This window comes from Pan paniscus, chromosome 15 (genome assembly GCF_029289425.2).
Source record: "Pan paniscus chromosome 15, NHGRI_mPanPan1-v2.0_pri, whole genome shotgun sequence".
NCBI lineage: Eukaryota > Metazoa > Chordata > Mammalia > Primates > Hominidae > Pan > Pan paniscus.
In genome coordinates, this window is record NC_073264.2 from 1,485,001 (window position 1) to 1,502,500 (window position 17,500).

The 17,500-nt window shown below is 55.1% G+C and overlaps 1 pseudogene; it reads left to right on the forward strand.

The window, feature by feature from the left end:
* The first annotated feature begins 6,369 nt into the window (after window positions 1-6,369).
* Window positions 6,370-13,528, forward strand: LOC134728935 (cell division cycle protein 27 homolog; annotated as a pseudogene).
* Window positions 13,529-17,500: the final 3,972 nt, after the last annotated feature.

Below are 17,500 nucleotides of genomic sequence, written 5' to 3' on the forward strand. Positions count from 1 at the left end.
CCACGGCAGGCCCGGGAAGCGAGGCGCACCCGGGGGACGCGCCGACCCGGCTCGGAGGAGCGGGCCGGGAGAAGACGAGGGAGCAACGGGCGAGGCCGAGGCGACGGGGAAGGCGCGAGAAAGGCGGCCGGCGGGGAAGGGGACGCCACGGGACCCCCTCGGGCGCAGCCGACCGCGGCCGGGACACACACGCGGGGGTCTCACCGCCGGCAGCCTCCGAGCGCGAAGGCGGCCCCGCGCGGCACCCGGAGCGGCCGACCGGCCCTCGGCGCTCCCCGCGGCTCCCCCCCACCACCGCCGCAGTCGCGGCCGGTCCCCCGGAACCCTCTCTTCCCTCGCACGCGCGCCACAGGCCGACCCCCGAAACCCTCCGGGAAGCCCACCGGGCCCCACGCGGGGCGCCACCGACCCGGTCCCGAAGGCGCGCGCCGGGGGACGCGGACACCGGGCCAACCAGTGGCCGGCGGCGGCGCCCCCAACAAGGCGGTGCCGGGTTCGGTCCCAGACGGGGCCACCAACCGACGTCAAGCCGGTGAGCCGCTCGGGGAGAAGAGAGGATCGGCGGGCGGCGGGCGGGGAAGAGGGCACAGACGGGCAAGGGCACCCGGGGGCCCCGCAGAGGCGGCGGCGCCTCGGGGAGAAACCTCAGGCACGGCCGGGCCACCAGGAAAACACGGCCGCGGGATCCCACCGCCACAGACACGAGGGCGGTCCCGCGGCGCCCCGCCTGGGACGCCGGACGGCCCTCGGCCCCCACCGAGACCCGCCTCGCGAGCCCCGGGGTCCCGCCACCGGGGGCCCCGAAGCGACCGCAGCCACGAACCCGACACGCCAGCACCACCATCGCTCGTGATTCTCTCGTCCATCCTCCGGCCCGGTCCCGCTCCGGGAGACCGGCGCGCCCCCACCGTGGGACGCTTTCCCAGGCCCAGGCGGCCCGACCCCGCGCCACGCAAACGCGGTCGTGGGCACCGGTCACGACTCGGCACACGGGAGCGGGCGGAGAGCCGACTCGCGGCGGAGGGGGTCACGCGCCGGACGGAACGCCGTGCGCGCACAACCCACCGCCCGCCGGCCGCCACGTCCCAACCCGCTGGGACGCCAGGGCCCGGCCCGGCGGGATCCTCCCCCGACTCGGAAGGGGGAGGCGCGGGCCACAGTAGGCGACGAGCCGCGCTCGGCCACCACCGCGGTGGCCGGCGGAAACCCTCGCTCTCCCCCCCGAACCCCGTCGAGGGGGAAGCGGAGGAGGGTCCTCTGCGAGCGAGTCGCTACGGCAGCGCTCCCATAACGGAGGCACAGACAGAGGCGGCAGTCCGGGGGATCCGGTACCCCAAGGCACGCCTCTCGGATCGCTAGAGAAGGCTTTCTCACCGAGGGTGGGTCACACTCCCCTACACGCCAGCCGCCCCTCCTCGGGCCCGCAGAGGCGCCGAGGGACGCCTGGGGAAGGGAGGGGGCCTGCAGTACGAGGAAACACCTGCGTGCGGCCACCTTGAGCGTTCGCGGTCAGGGCGGGGGCCCGGCCGGTGCGCGCGTGCGCGCAACCCCCACGAGGCCCCCCCGTCCACCCGCCTCCTTCCTTCCGAGGCAAAAGCACCCCCGAAGTCAACCCACACACAACCGGTCGGAGGCAGAACGGCAGCCCCTCGGCGGCCGGCCGGCGCACGCGCCACCGGCCCGAACCCACCGCGATCGCTCACACGGCCCGCGCGCACCCGCCAGAGGGGAGCACGGGACGTGCGCTCGCCGGACCAGGCGGACGCCCTTCCCCGCGTGGGAGGGGCGCGTCTCGTCTCACTCGACCGCCTCGAACCCCACACCGACGAGCTCCCTCAGGACCCACGCGCGGACACCGCGGCGGCGACCGGAGGAGGGGGCGCTGGGGGCGGGGACGACACACCACCGCTCGGCCTCGGGCACCTGAGGGACAACCCGGAGCGCTCCAGGAGCACCGCAGAGGCCCAAGCGGAGCCGACGCTCGCGCACACCCCCCCGAGAGGGCAGCACGACGGGCCGGTGGGACGGCACCCCCCACCGCCGCGGAGGGGGGCCGCCCGCAAGTCCACAACCACTGGAGGCGACAGCGAGGGGTGCCTGCCGCATCAGAGGGCCCCGCCGACCCGCCCCGCGACGCAGAAGGCGGCGGGCGGGACGGCGAGGTCAGGCCGGGCTCCGCACCCCACACGCCTCCCCCACACGCGCCGCCCGCAGGCGGGGAGAGGAGAGACGAGGGGACCCCGCGGGGCGGAGCGAGAAGAACGGTCCCGTTCGCCACGAACGTCCGCCCCTCGCCCGTCGCGGCTCGGACCCGGCCCGGGAGAGCACGACGTCACCACATCGATCACGAAAGAGCCCCCCGGGAGCGGAGGTCGGCCGGCCGGCCGACGCCCCGCTCCGGGGAAGGGGCGGCGGACAACCCAGCGGAGACGAGAACGCCTGACACGCACGGCACGGAGCCAGCGGGGTGGGGTTGTCGCGGCCGCCCCGGGCGCCCGCAGCGGAGAGCGCACGGGGGCAGGGTGGCCCTCGCCGCCTTCCCCGCCGCCCCCAGGTGGGTCAGAGACCCGGACCCGGGCCGGCACCGGGAGTCGGGACACGCCCGGGCGCGCGGAGGACAGCAGGCCCGCGGGCCCCAGCGGGCGGCTCAAGCAGGAGCACGGCCGGCTAGCCGGGTCACCGGTAGGCCAGAGCCCCGCACGCACCCGGAGTCCCAACCTCTCCAGCGACAGGTCGCCAGAGGACAGCGTGTCGGCAATAACCCGGTGGCCCAAGATGCAGACTCGGAGTGAAAGATATACCTCCCCCGGGGCCGGGAGGTCGTGTCACCGACCACGCCGCCGGCCCAGGAAACGCGCGACACGGACACCTGTCCCCAAAAACGCCACCATCGCAGCCACACACGGAGCGCCCGGGGCCCTCTGGTCAACCCCAGGACACACGCGGGAGCAGCGCCGGGCCAGGGACGCCCTCCCGGCCGCCCGTGCCACACGCAGGGGGCCGGCCCGTGTCCCCAGAGCGGGAGCCGGAAGCATTTTCGGCCGGCCCCTCCTACGACCGGGACACACGAGGGACCGAAGGCCGGCCAGGCGCGACCTCTCGGGCCGCACGCGCGCTCAGGGAGCGCTCTCCGACTCCGCACGGGGACTCGCCAGAAAGGATCGCGGCAGAGGGACCGCGGCCCGGCCCGGGGACCGCTCCCCGGCACCCGGGGGACGGGGGCAGGACGGTCCCCGGCTCCCCACGGGGACTCGGAAACGAATTCGGCCGCCGCCTCAGACGGCCAGGATGAGCGCGGACGGACCCGCGACCGGGCCGGGAAGGGCGTCCCCAGCCTCCCGCGCCACGCGCGGCGGGTCCCCGCGGGTCGCGGCTCGGGCCTCGGGAGCCGCGGCGCGCTGGTCGACCGGCCCGGGCAGCCCCACGCCCGGCTCGGGCCCAGAAGCGCAGCGACAGCCTCCCCCCCACATAAACCTGCACGCCAGAGCTCTGACTCACAAGCGACGCGCCACAGCTCTGGCGCCACCGGGCCAGCCGGGCTGACGACCGCGGGCTTTCCGGAGCTCTGCACAGCTCACAGCGGGGACGGTCCCCTCCCTCGGCAGCTGCCACCGCAGCTCCGGAAGCCGAGAGCGCGATCTAAAAGCGGCCGCCAGATGGAGCCCGACGACCGCCGCGAACGTCAGCGAGACAGATCCGGATGGCAGGGCGGCCCGTGGACCGCAAAAGCGAAACCGTGAGCCGAGAAGCTCTTCCCGAGGCCGAAAACGCAGCCCCTCTGCCCCAACCCCACACACACGGGGCCCAAAACGCGTCTCTGCCTCGACCGCGACAGAGTCAGAAGACAACCCACGGCGCGTGGGTGTTCGGAGATGCATCTCGGAAGCAGGGAGGGAGGGAGGGAGGGAGGGAGGGAGGGAGGGAGGGAGGGAGGGAGGGAGGGAGGGAGGGAGAAAGAACACACAAGGACTCGGTCGCGGGTCGCTGCAGACACACGGAGAGGCAAAATGCATGGGCTCTTCCGGAATCCACGCAGAGACAGACGGGGGGGGGGGGGCGGGGAATGGGGAAAAGAGACAGATGGTGAAAGGGAAGGAGGGAGGGAAGGGAGCAGGGAGGGAGGGAGGGAGGAAGAAAATGGAGAAAAGAGAGACAATTTAAAAAACGTAGATACACAGAGAAAACTTTTGAAACACTCCATTTTTACAAGACAGACGGAAAGGAAAGAAACATGAAAAAGAGAGAAAGAATGAGGAAAGAAACGAAGGAAAGAAGGGAAAAAGAAACAGGGAGGAAAGAAAAAAGAAGGAGAGACAGGGAACGAAAGAGAAATAAAGCACGAAGGAGAAAAGATCAGAAAGAGAGAAAGAAGGAAAGGAAGAGAGGAAGAAAAACCTAAAGAAGGAGAGAAAGGAAGAAAGGAAGGAAGAAAAACGTAAAGGAGAGGAAGAAAGAAAACAGAGATAACTACGTACACTTGTTCATTTATTAACATAAATACAACGCTTTTCGTACGTAAGCGTAAACGTATTTGTGGACGATCGCTTCTCTATAGAGCGATGTGTATTTATTTGTATAGCAGAAACACCTACATCTATTATGTAGAAGTATGTTTCTATGCAATCGGTACGTGTTTACGAGACGCGAGAGTAGTAAATGCAAAGATATACGCATTGTCGTTTACATATAAATGTACAAAAATGTTTACATTAATAAATGTCAGTAAATACATGGAAACGAAAGAAATAAAAAAAAAAAACGAAATGAGTCAACAGGCCGGGCACGGTGGCTCACGCCCGTCATCCCAGCACTTCGAGAGGCCGAGGTGGGCGCATCACATGAGGTCGGGAGTCGGAGACCAGCCTGACCAACACGGAGAGACACGGTGTGCCTACTAAAAACACAGAACATCAGCCAAGCCAGGCGTGGGGGTGCCTCCCTGTAATCCCCGCTCATCAGGAGGCTGAGGCAGGAGAAGCCCTCGAACCCGGGAGGCGGAAGGTGCGGTGAGCCAAGATCGCGCCATTGCACTCTAGCCGTGGAAACAAGAGTGAAACTCTGTCTCAAAAGGACGAAACAGAAAGAAAGAAAGAAAGAAAGAAAGAAAGAAAGAAAGAAAGACAGACAGAAAGCAAGCAAGCGAGAAAGCAAGCAAGAAAGCAAAAAAGCAGGAAAGAAAGAAAGAAAGAGAAAAGAAAGCAAGAAAGCAAGAAAAAAGAAAGCAAGAAAGAAAGAAAGAAAAAGAAAAGAAAGCAAGAAAGCAAGCAAGAAAGAAAAGAAAGCTAGAAAGAAAACAAAGCAAGAAAGAAAGCAGGAAAGAAAGCAAGAAAGCAAGAAAACAAGAAAGCAAGAAAGCAAGCAAGAAAGAAACAAAAGAAAGAAAGAAAGCAAGAAAACAAGCAAGCAAGAAAGCAAGCAAGAAAGAAACAAAAGAAAGAAAGAAAACAAGAAAGCAAGAAAGCACGAAAGCAAGCAAGCAAGCGAGCGAGCGAGCGAGCGAGCGAGCGAGAGAGAGAGAGAGAGAGAGAGAGAGAGAGAGGCTGGGCGCTGTGGCTCACGCCTGTCATCCCAGCACTTTGGGAGGCCAAGGCAGGCGGACCACCTGAGGTTGGGAGTTGGAGACCAGCCTGACCAACATGGAAAAACACCGTCTCTACTAAAAGTACAAACATCAGCCAGGCACGGTGGCCCATGCCTGTAATCCCAGCTAATCAGGAGGCTGAGGCAGGAGAATCGCTTGAACCTGGGAGGCGGAGGGTGCGGTGAGCCGAGATCGCGCCATTGCCCTCTAGCCTGGGCAACAAGAGTGAAACTCTGTCTCAAAAAAAAAAAAAAAAAAAAAAGGAAGAAGAAGAAGAAGAAAAAAAGAAAGTAATGAAAGAAAGAAAGAAAGAAAGAAAGAAAGAAAGAAAGAAAAGGCAAGGCCAGGCAAGGCCAGGCAAGGCCAGGCAAGGCAAATCTACCTGCTTTCCCTACATCTGGGGAGAATCGGGAAAGTCCCCAACAACAAAAAGGCCTAAAGTGGAGCTGCCATCTGTCAAACCCGAGCGGAAGAGTCCACGCGGGTTAAAGACACGAAGAAAGACAAGGAAACCATCGACCGAGGAGAAGAACAATCTGGCCCAGCCAGGGTCTGTCTCCTGAGGTTGTCTGGGCAACCAGGGAATGGGACGGAGGGAGGGCGGGCCTCCGAGACTCCGTCTCGAAACATAAATCATGATAATAAAATAAAATTAAGTTAAAAAAAAGAAATCACGCATAATTCCTAACGTGTTTGATGCCTCGAAAGGCGAGAGGCGTACGTACGTGTATGTCACGGTGGGGTTGTTTTTTGTTGTTGTTGTTGTTGTTGTTGTTGTTGTTGTTGTTGTTGTTGTTGTTTTTTCTTTTTCCCCGGAAACTCACTTTTTAATTATTTTGTTGCATTTCATTTTCATTTTCATTTTTTTGAGACGGAGTCTCGCTCTGTCGCCCAGGCTGGGGTGCAGTGGCACGATCTCGGCTCACTGCAACCTCCACCTCCCAGGTTCAAGCGATTCTCCTGCCTCAGCTCGGCCTCCCGAGTAGCTGGGATTACAGACAGTACAGCACAGCACGGCGCCCGGCTAATTTTGTGTATTGTGAGTAGAGACGGGGTTTCACCATACTGGCCCTGTTGGTCTGACCGCCTCTTGATCCACTGGCCTTGGCCTCCCAAAGTGAGGGGGTGACAGGCTTGAGCCACCGCGCAGGGCCCATTTATTTTATTGTATTGTATTTATTTATTTATTTTAATTTATGTATTTATGTATGTATGTATTTATTTATTTATTTTTGAGACGGAGTTTCGCTCTTTTTGCTCAGACTGGAGTGCGATGGCGCAATCTCGGCTCACCGCACCCTCCGCTTCCCAGGTTCAAGCGATTCTCCTGCCTCAGCCTTCCTAGCAGCTGGGATTATAGGCATGTGCCACCGCGCCCGGCTAGTTTTGTATTTTCAATTGAGACGGGATTTCTCCATGTTGGTCGGGCTTGTCTCCAACTCCCGACTTCAGGTGATGCGTCCACCTCGGCCTCCCAAAGTGATGGGATGACAGGCATGAGCCACCGCGCCTGGCCTATTGTATTGTATTGTATTGTATTGTATTGTATCGTATCGTATCCTATCCGATCGTATCGTATGGTATTTTATTGCATTGCAATGGATTGTATTGACTTATTTTATTTAGTTAGTTACTTTCGTGTTATTTTATTTATTTATTTGTTTGTTCGTTTTTGCCTGATCAAAGGTCAATCAGACCCAGTCGTCAAAGTGGCGGTTTCCTAGGCAACAAAGGAGGGAGGAACATGGAGGTGGGGGCGGGGGCGGTGGAGAAGACACAGTTGCCCCAGGCTGTGCGCAGGCGGCCTGGTGCTCCCTTCCTCTGTGAGGCCTCCGTTTTCAGAGTCACAGTGACCGCTAGGTGATGCCCGACGTCTGCCAGTGAGAGTGTCAGCCCGGAATGAATTGGGATCCCCTGGGGACGGGGTGGGGGGAAGGATGGAGGCTCCCACAGCACAGTGGGTCACCGCGCCCTCCAAAGCGATCCCCACAACTAATCGACCAGGGCTCCTGGGGGGACGCAGCCTAAGTCCCCCACCCATCGGATCATCTGGAACTTCCGTCCAGAGACGAGAGACCGACTGGGAATTCTCTCAGTCAAGGTCCAAACTGAAAAGAATCACTGGCACGGACAGCAGGACTAAGGCCATTTCTAAAAGACTGGTTTCTGTGTTTTGGGTGAATCTGTGCATTTCTGTATCACAAAATGACTGACTTTGAACGTTACGATTTTTCTCCTCCTTACGTGTACGGTCCTGTGATAGACAGACCAGGGGACTCCTCAGCTCAGAGTCCGTGAGGCCAGAAGCTGACGTCCCAAATTTCTATTTAGAATGAATTTAAGCACGCCAGCCAAACGCTCTGCCGTGAAACTGTCTGTCGGGAAGACAAGCGGGGGAGGGGGGAAGGGGGGGTCCGGGCGCCGTAGGCTCGCGCCTGTCATCCCCGCACTTTTGGGAGGCCGAGGGCCGGTGGATCCCTCGGCCCAAGCCTTGGCAACACGGTGAAACCTCGTCTCAAAAAAAAAAAAAAAAAAAAAAAAAAATTACAAAAACTAACTGGTTTCATAACCTGGACTCAAAGTTAATAAATAGATAAATAGGCCGGGGGCGGTGGCTCACGCCTGTCATCCCAGCACTTTGGGAGGCCGAGGTGGACGGATCACAGGGTCAGGAGATCGAGACCATCCTGGCTACCACAGTGAAACCCCATCTCTACTCAAAATACAAAAAGTCAGCCAGGCACAGTGGTGGGCGCCTGTAGTCCCGGCTACTTGGGAGGCTGAGGCAGGAGAATGGCGTGAACCCGGGAGGCAGAGCTTGCAGTGAGCCGAAATCGCGCCGCTGCACTCCAGTCTGGGCAACAGAGCGAGAGTCTGTCTCGAAAATAAATAAATAAGTAAATAAATAAATAAATAAATAAATGTAAATAAGTAAATAAATAGATTAAAATTGAAAACTAAAAAAAAGTAAAATAATTAAAAAAAAAAAAAAAAAAAAAAAACGTAGCCGGCCGGTGACGATGGCTCACGCCTGTCACCCCAGCACTTTGGGAGGCCGAGGCGGGCAGATCCACTGGGGTCGCCAGTTCGAGACCAGCCTGACCCACATGGAGAAATGCCGTCTCTACTAACAATACAAAATCAGCCGGGTGTGGTGGCCCCTGCCTGTAATCCCAGCTACTCAGGAGGCTGAGGCAAGAGAATCGTTTGAACGCGAGAGGTGGAGGTTGCGGTGAGCCGAGATGGTGCCACTGCACTCCAGCGTGGGCACCAAGAGTGAAACTCCGTCCGAAGGGGAAAAAAAAAATAAGGGCTGTATTCTGTTATTTTTGCTTCCTACCCTGACAAGAACATAATACAGCTGTTGTCTTTCTGCCTGCCTGCCTGCCCGCCCGCCCGCCTGCCTGCCTGCCTGCCTGCCTGCCTGCCTGCCTGTGGCAGGGCCTCATTCTGTCTTTCGCCCAGACTGGAGCGCAGTGACACAATTATGGCTCACTCACTGCAGCCTCAACCTCCCCAGGGTTAGGCGATTCCTCGAGGGATCCTACGGCCTCGGCCTCCCAAAGTGCTGGGGTTACAGGCGCGAGCCACCAGCACCCGGCCTGAGTTAATACATCTGGTCTCACTGCGTCTTAACCACGCACCCACGAAGAACTCAAGTCAAGAGAGAGTCGGCAAGAGACTCTCAGCATTCTCTCCCGAAAGCACGTGTGTCCCGAGCTCCTGTGGTTTCAGGTGGCCGCGCGTAGAGGAGAGATTTCCCATGTTTCCGGAGAGGTGCGAGCCACAGTCACTCGGGGCATCCGAGCACGAGATGGGGTTTCTGACAGCGACTGAAGGGCCAGGAAGGGCCAGAATCTGCCAAGGCCCGCGTTCCAGGGTGGGGCCGATGGAACCCAAGGTAGAGGGAGTCAGCGGTCCGCACAGAGAGAGCTCCAGCCCTAGGCCCCACTGTGCAGACCGAATCAGAAGGAAGAGAGTCCTTCGTCCTACCTGCCACATCCCTCACATCCCCCCACTGAACTTGGGAGTGGATCCGTGTTCTAAACACGAGGTGACTCTCGGTTTGCAATGGATCACAAGGGGCCGGGCTTTCCAGAGTCGGCAGGATAAAGAAGTCATTCTGGCTCGGACTCCCCCATCCCACGGTAACGGTCGGTAACGGTCGCTGGTGACTTTAAATGAGCCGGGGCTGGCCGGGCCGGAGCCGCTATGGGGGTGGGGGGGGTGGGGGGGGGCGGTGCCTGAGGCACTGCAGAAAGTGGGCCTGAGCCTCGAGGATGGCGGTGCTGCAGGGACCCGTCCAGGCTGCTATATGGCAAGCACTAAGCCACTATGCCTACCGAGGTGCGGTTTTCCTCGCAGAACGCCTCTATGCAGAAGTACACTCAGAAGAAGCCTTGTTTTTACTGGCAACCTCTTCTTACCGCTCAGGAAAGGCCTATAAAACATATAGACTCTTGAAAGGACACAGTGGTACTACACCGCAATGCAAATACCTGCTTGCGAAATGTTGTGTTGATCTCAGCAAGCTTGCAGAAGGGGATCAAATCTTATCGGGTGGAGTGTTTCCTAAGCAGAGAAGCCATGATGATATTATTGTTCCTGAGTTTGCTGATTCAGCTCGCTTTCCCCTTCCATCGTTGGGACATGTATATTGCAAGACAGATCGGCTTACCAAAGGGTCAGAATGTGACCAAAAGAGCCTCCGTTGAAATCCTTTCCTCTGGTGTCCCTTTGAATCATGATGTGAAATAGGGGGGAAAAGCCAGATCCTGACCAAACATTTTGATTCACATCTCTAGAGAGCTTTAGCAACTGCCTGTCCAAGTGTTGTGCCAAAACACTGGGACCTCGTCCTAGCTTATGTCACAGACAGCCTGAGACCGTTCTTACGGAAACACCCCAGGACACCGTTGAATTAAACGGATTGAATTGAGAATCTTCCAATTCAAAGTACTCCTTGAATACAGACTCCCCAGTGTCTTCTATCGATTCAGCCGTCCTTTCACCTGATACTGTCCCACTGGGAACAGGAACTTCCATATGATCTAAACAGGTTCAACATAAACCAAAAACTGGTCGAAGTGTATTAGGAGGACCAGCAGCAGTTAGTCCATGAGCCCCAAGTGTTGGCATTTTGCCATTAGAAGCCCCAAGTCCCGGAGACGGATCCTATGGACAAAACTGCACTGGTATTAGACACCTTCTGTCATTGACGTGCCATCCACCGGAGCCCCTTCAAAAAAGTCTGTTGCCGGAATCGGCCAAACCGGAACACAGTCTGTCTTCTCGCAGAGGGGAAAGAGCCGAAAGGTAACCCCAATTCTCGCAAAAACACAAAGTTCTGGTGCGCCGACAAGGGCAACACCTCAGGTATTGAGCCCCACTATGGCATCTCCCCCAAACGCACCGCCTCGAAGAAATTCACGACTCTTGACTAGTGACAGCTCCACAACCGAGGAGAATAGGAGAAAATTAAAAGGGAAGTTTCCACCTAAAATCCCAAACAGAAAAACAAAAAGTAAAGCTAATAAAGGAGGAATAACTCCACCGAACATAAGTGATAGCCATGGAAGTGACAACATTGGACTCTTCCGTCACTCCAGAAGGGAAAATAGCCGCAATCGCGCCTCAGATTCAGGCTTTTAATCTACAAAAAGCAGCAGCGGAAGGCTTGATGAGCCTTCCTCGTGAAAGGGGGAAAGGTTATTCAGCTTTGTGTTCTCACCACGGCAAAGAAGCTGTCAGTATCTTGAGCCATCTAGCTTCTCACCACCGCAATACCGGTTGGGTACTGTGCCAAATTGGAAGGGCCTATTTTAAACTTTCAGAGTCCACGCAAGCTGAAAGAAAATTCTCAGAGGTTAGAAGGATTGAGAATTACAGAGTCGAAGGCATGGAGATCTACTCTACAACACTTTGGCATCCTCCGAAAGATGTTGCTCTTTCAGTTCTGTCCAAAGACTTCACAGACAGGGATAAAACTTCGCCAGCCAGAGGCCTGGTGTGCTGCAGGGAACTGTTTCGGTCTGCAACGGGAACACGATATTGCGATTCAATTCTTCCAGAGAACTCTCGAAGTGGATCCAAATGATGCTTATGCCTATAGTGCATTAGGGCGTGAGCTTGTCTTCACTGAAGAACTGGACAAAGCATCAGCTTGTTTTCGAAATGCTATCAGGGTCAATCCCAGACATTGTAAGGCATGGTAAGTGGTAATGAAGTGTAAAGACAAAGCCCTATGGATGGCGCCGGTACTCGCTAGTTTTTCTGGTTAGATAGCTCTTTATTGTCACGAATTTGGTTAAAAATACTTAGGGATGGTACATAGTGCTGAATAACTTCTAACTAAGATGTTTCCTTATGAAACGTATGTCTTGAACAAACTCTGAAATGAACTCATGATCATAGAATACCAGATCCTTATACTCAACAGTTTCAGTCTTCTAGCAAACTTTTGCAGACGCTGTAGTTGTCTTTGGTTCGTGTATGTGTTTCTTTAGTTGTGTGACTGGATTTGTGACTTTTTCTTCGAGCACCGAAGTGGTGATGGGGACAAGGAGCGCTTGGGAGATTGGAAAGGAATAGCATAGTTCACTTATTGGAGAATAGAAAAATAGATGGAAACAACTCACGAGCTGCTGCTTTTTGACAGTGTTCCAGTTTACGGAGTTACTATGAAGAACTTCACGTGCCCTTTAATGTAGCGGTCTCTCTGTTTTACTCTTTTGTACTCGTGTATAAGTGGGCACATAGGAAATTACTACCTAGGTCCTATTGTGATCAACTGAATAAGACATGAAAAAGTGTGGTCCTACCTCTGCCTCAACAGCATACTCACCGTTGACATTTATTGCATTTTTCTGGACTGACTTCATAGTTTAAACGTCAAGAGAAGGCCGGGCGCAGTGGCTCACGCCTGTCATCCCAGCACTTTGGGAGGCCGAGGCGGGCGGGTCACGAGGTCAAGAGATCGAGACCATCCGGGCCAACACGGTGAAACCCCGTCTCTATTAAAAGTATGAAGATTAGCTGGGCGTGGTGGTGGGCACCTGTAGTCCCAGCTACTCGGGAGGCTGAGGCAGGAGAATCGCTTGAACCCGGAGAGGTGGCGGTTGCAGTGAGCCGAGATCACACCATTGCACTCCAGCCTGGGCGACAGAGCGAGACGCCGTCTCAAGAGAAATACATTAAAAAAATAAATACATACATAAGTAAATATCAAGAGAAAGTATAATTCTGAAGTCATAACCCTGTGGTAGTTATTCTGTCAGATACGGTGGTCTTTGGGGTGACTTATTACAGCAGTGGAGTTCTATCATTTGATTTGCTTCTAAATCTGAAGCATTATATTACGGAAACATTTTTTGATTTGCGAATATGTTGTTGAATGGATCATATCTCATTTTGCTGTAGTAGTTACATGGCCCGAAAGATGGCCAAAAAGATAGTGCCAGCTACTGCTGACCAACGCAACAATCAACTTGCCAATACTGCCTTCTCTTCCGATGGCTATGTTCTCCGTCCTATTTTAAGAACTCAGTTCTTCATAAGACTTGTGTCGTTTTCGATTTTTTTCCCAAGTCTGGTTGATCCTTGTGTTGTGATGTTTTTAAATGTGTATTGTCTGTTCAGCTCTTTTGCAGGAGTCGCATTCTTAAAAAAATCTTAACCCTATCAAAAATTGTGTTTAAAGGAGGATTATTCAGATCGGCCAGCTTTGACTAGGAAGAGTGTAAATGCTGACGTATTTAGGTAGCTCTAAATACTGAGCAACTTTATTCTAACCACAAAATGGATAGCCTTTCTTTTGTCTTCACTTTCGCTATCATTAGCACAGTGTTTAATACCTTTTCTTCATCTATAACACAATTATAATGATATAGGAAGCCACTCAAATAAGGCAGACACGTTGCGTTGCACTTAAAAAAAAAAAAAGAAGAAGAAGAAGAAGAAGTCTCTCTGTGGCACAGAATGAGGTGTGGCTCGAATCTGGAATCTCCAGTGAAAACCAATGAAAGAGGGTGAAACCCCGTGTCTACTAAAAAAAAAAAAAAAAAAAAAAAAAAAAATGAGCCGGCCATGGTGGCGCTGAGACAGGAGAATCACTTGAACCCAGGAGGCAGAGGTTCCAGTGAGCTGAGATCACGCCGCTGCACTCCAGCCTGGGGGACAGAGCAAGACTCCATCTCAGAAACAAACAAACCCACCAAGCCAGTAAAGGTGTTTAATTCGATGGTGTCAGGCTCAGGTCTCTTGACAGGATACATCCAGCACCCGGGGGGAAACGTCGATGGGTGGGGTGGAATCTATTTTGTGGCCTCAAGGGAGGGTTTGAGAGGTAGTCCCGCAAGCGGTGATGGCCTAAGGAAGCCCCTCCGCCCAAGAAGCGATATTCATTTCTAGCCTGTAGCCACCCAAGAGGGAGAATCGGGCTCTCCACAGACCCCACAACCCCCAACCCACCCCACCCCCACCCCTCCCACCTCGTGAAATGGGCTCTCGCTCCGTCAGGCTCTATTCACACCGTGTGCTTTTGGAACCTCCAGCGTGTGTGCGTGGGTTGCGTGGTGGGGTGGGGCCGGCTGTGGACAGAGGAGGGGATCAAGCGGCGGTGTCCCGCGGGTGCCCGGGACGTGGGACGTGGGGCGTGGGTGGGGTGGCCAGAGCCTAGGGAACTCATCGCCGGTCAGGACGTCTCCCCTCCTGGTCCCCTCTCTGACCTACGCTCCACATCTTCGCCGTTCAGTGGGGACCTTGTGGGTGGAAGTCACCATCCCTTTGGACTTTAGCCGATGAAGGCCGGGCTCCCAAGAGTCTCCCCGGAGGCGGGGTCTTGGGCAGGCTCACAAGGATGCTGACGGTGACGGTTGGTGACGGTGATGTACTTTGGAGGCCTCGGGCCAATGCAGAGGTATCCATTTGACCTCGGTGGGACAGGTCAGCTTTGCGGAGTCCCGTGCGTCCTTCCAGAGACTCATCCAGCGCTAGCAAGCATGGTCCCGACGATCCCAGCTCCCAGCAGAGGCACTTTTGTTCACACAGGATCCTGGGCAGGAAAGTTCTCAGCAGGCTTAGGCCTCCTAGCCAAAAAGCCAAAACCACTTCTGGGATTTTTTTCGAAGAGCCAGTGGTTCCACAAGGGGCCGTGGGTAGTTGTGGAAATGGAGAGAAGTGTTTGCACATACATATTGGAGACAGAACGGACAGGGCTCGGTCACAGATCACTTAGGACACGGGCAGATGCACATTGAGAAAACTCTTCCGGCATCCTAGGGGAACAGAGGTACGATTTTTCGAGACAGTCGAGGGAGAAGCCACACCAGATTTTAGGATTGGATCTTTATTCCTATGTAGTTTCTATGAGGTATCCAAGTCCAGAAATCAACTCGCCAGTTCTGTACAGCATTCTGTAGGGAGATCAAATCTGGGATGTCAGAAGTTAAGAATTCGGGCCTTGGTGAGGGATTAGATTAGATGTACTTGAGCTTATTTTGCAAAAAAAAGAGAGGGCGGGAGATAGCGAGAGCCAGAGCCAGAGACCGAGACAGACAGACAGACAGAGAGAGAGAGAGACAGAGAGACAGAGACAGAGAGACAGAGACAGAGACAGACAGAGAGAGACAACGATACACAAAGAGGGAAAGACAGAAAAAGAGAGAGAGAGAGACAGATAAAGAGACAGACGGAGAAAGACACAGATGGTCAGAGACAGAGAGAAACAGAAAGAGAGAGAAACAGAGACAGGAAGGGAGAGAGACAGGCAGAGAGAGAGAGACAAACAGACAGGCAGACAGACAGGCAGAGAAAGAGTAAGACAGAAGGCAGACACACACACCCCCCCACACCCCCCCCACACACACACAGAGAGAGAGAGAGAGAGAGAGAGAGACAGAGACAGAGACAGACAGAGAGACAGAGAGAAAGAGACAGAGAGAGAAAGACAGAGAGAAACAGACAGAAAGAGAGACACAGACAGAGACAGAGAAACAGCCGACAGGGGGGAGAGAGAGAGAGAGAGAGAGAGAGAGAGAGAGAGAGAGAGAGAGACAGAGAGAGAGAGAGACAGAGAGAGACAGACAGACAGGCAGAGAAAGACAGTAAGACAGAAGACAGACACACAGAGAGAGAGACAGAGAGACAGAGACAGAGAGAAAGAAAGACAAAGACAGAGAGAGAGAGAGAGACAAACAGACAGACAGGGAGAGAGACAGAGAGACTAAGACAGAAGACAGACACAATGAGAGAGACAGAGACAGAGAGAAGGAAAGACAAAGAAAGACAGACACGGACAGAGAGAGACAGAGAGAAACAGACAGAAAGAGAGAGAGAGAGACACGCAGAGAGAGAGTGAGAGAGACAGGCAGGCGGAGAGAGAGTAAGACAGAAGACAGACAGAGTGAGACAGACAGGCAGAGAGAGACAGAGAGAAAGAAAGAGAGAGAGAGACACGCAGAGAGAGAGAGTGAGAGAGACAGGCAGGCAGAGAGAGAGTAAGACAGAAGACAGACAGAGTGACAGAGACAGGCAGAGAGAGACAGAGAGAAAGAAAGAGAGAGACAGACAGACAGAGAAAGACAGAGACGGAGAGAGAGACACAGAAAGAGAGAGAGAGACAGAGACAGAGAGAAACATACAGACAGGGGGAGAGAGAGAGAGAGAGAGAGAGAGAGAGAGAGACCGACAGACAGACAGGCAGACAGGCAGAGAAAGGGAGTAAGACAGAAGACAGACACAGTGAGAGAGACAGGCAGAGAGAGAGAGACAGAGAGAAACAGACAGGCAGAGAGAGAGAGACACAGAGAGAGAGAGAGAGAGAAGACAGACAGAGAAAGAGAGAGACAGAGACAGACAGAGAGACAGACAGAGAGACACATATTTTATAATGCTTTTGATCACATAAACGGTGGCCGGGGTATACTTTGAAAACAACGACAACAACAACAACAACAACGACAACGACAACAGCAACGACAACAACAACGACAGCAACAACAACAGCAACAAGAGCAGCAGCAGCATTCGCCTACGGATTTCTAGAAAATAAGATGTCATGATGAAGTATATAGTAAACATCAACCGGCTCTCACTGCACGTTGAGAGATTCACAAAAGCGCTAGTTAACAACAGGAAAAAACAGCAGCTAACGTGTCTTGGGGGAAATAGACGTCTTCCTGAAAACTGGGGATTTCTACTTCACCTGAAAAGAAAGACATACGAGAAAGGAAAAACACGAACAAAACAAAACAAAACAAAACAAGCCAACAAACACGGGCCAAGGCACCGTCCCTGGAATTCTTAAGTGAGCCAAGTTATTAGTTTTCAGAAAGCGTTTCTATTTTGGGCAAGTACTAAGAAGGCCCAGACTAGAGCCGTGGCGCCCTTCGCATTGTGAAACTCTGCTGGCCGGAGGGCGGAGAAACTAAAACATCACGATGAAAGGTGACCGAGACCCAGCCAGGGTGAAGCTTTCCTAGGGAGGGAGGCCTGAGGCGGGAAGCAGCGGGGGGAAAAGCCTCACAACTGCAGACCCGCCCGCTTGCCCACGCGGGTCAAGGGCTATGCCATCGGCCCAAGCTGCCTCTGGGGAAGTGGGACCGTGCCGCCCCCATCTTCAAAAACGGTGGCCCCTGAGTGAGGCCTGACGCCCACCGATGCAAATGTCAGCCTGGCAAGAATGAGATCGCCGGCAAGGGGTGGGGGAAGGGGAGAGAAGACGGAGGCACACCGGGGTGGCTCTGGAAGGTTTCCAAGCAGGGTGTTGGGAGGCGGGGGGGTGGGGGGGCGGGGGGTTTGGGGGAAACCCACCTAACCGACTCACTAAATTAAGGTGAAGGGACGTGGGTAGTGGGGGGAAGCCGGGGGGCAACTTGAAAATTAAACTGACCCTTCCCAAAGCCCAAGTAGAAGAGTCTA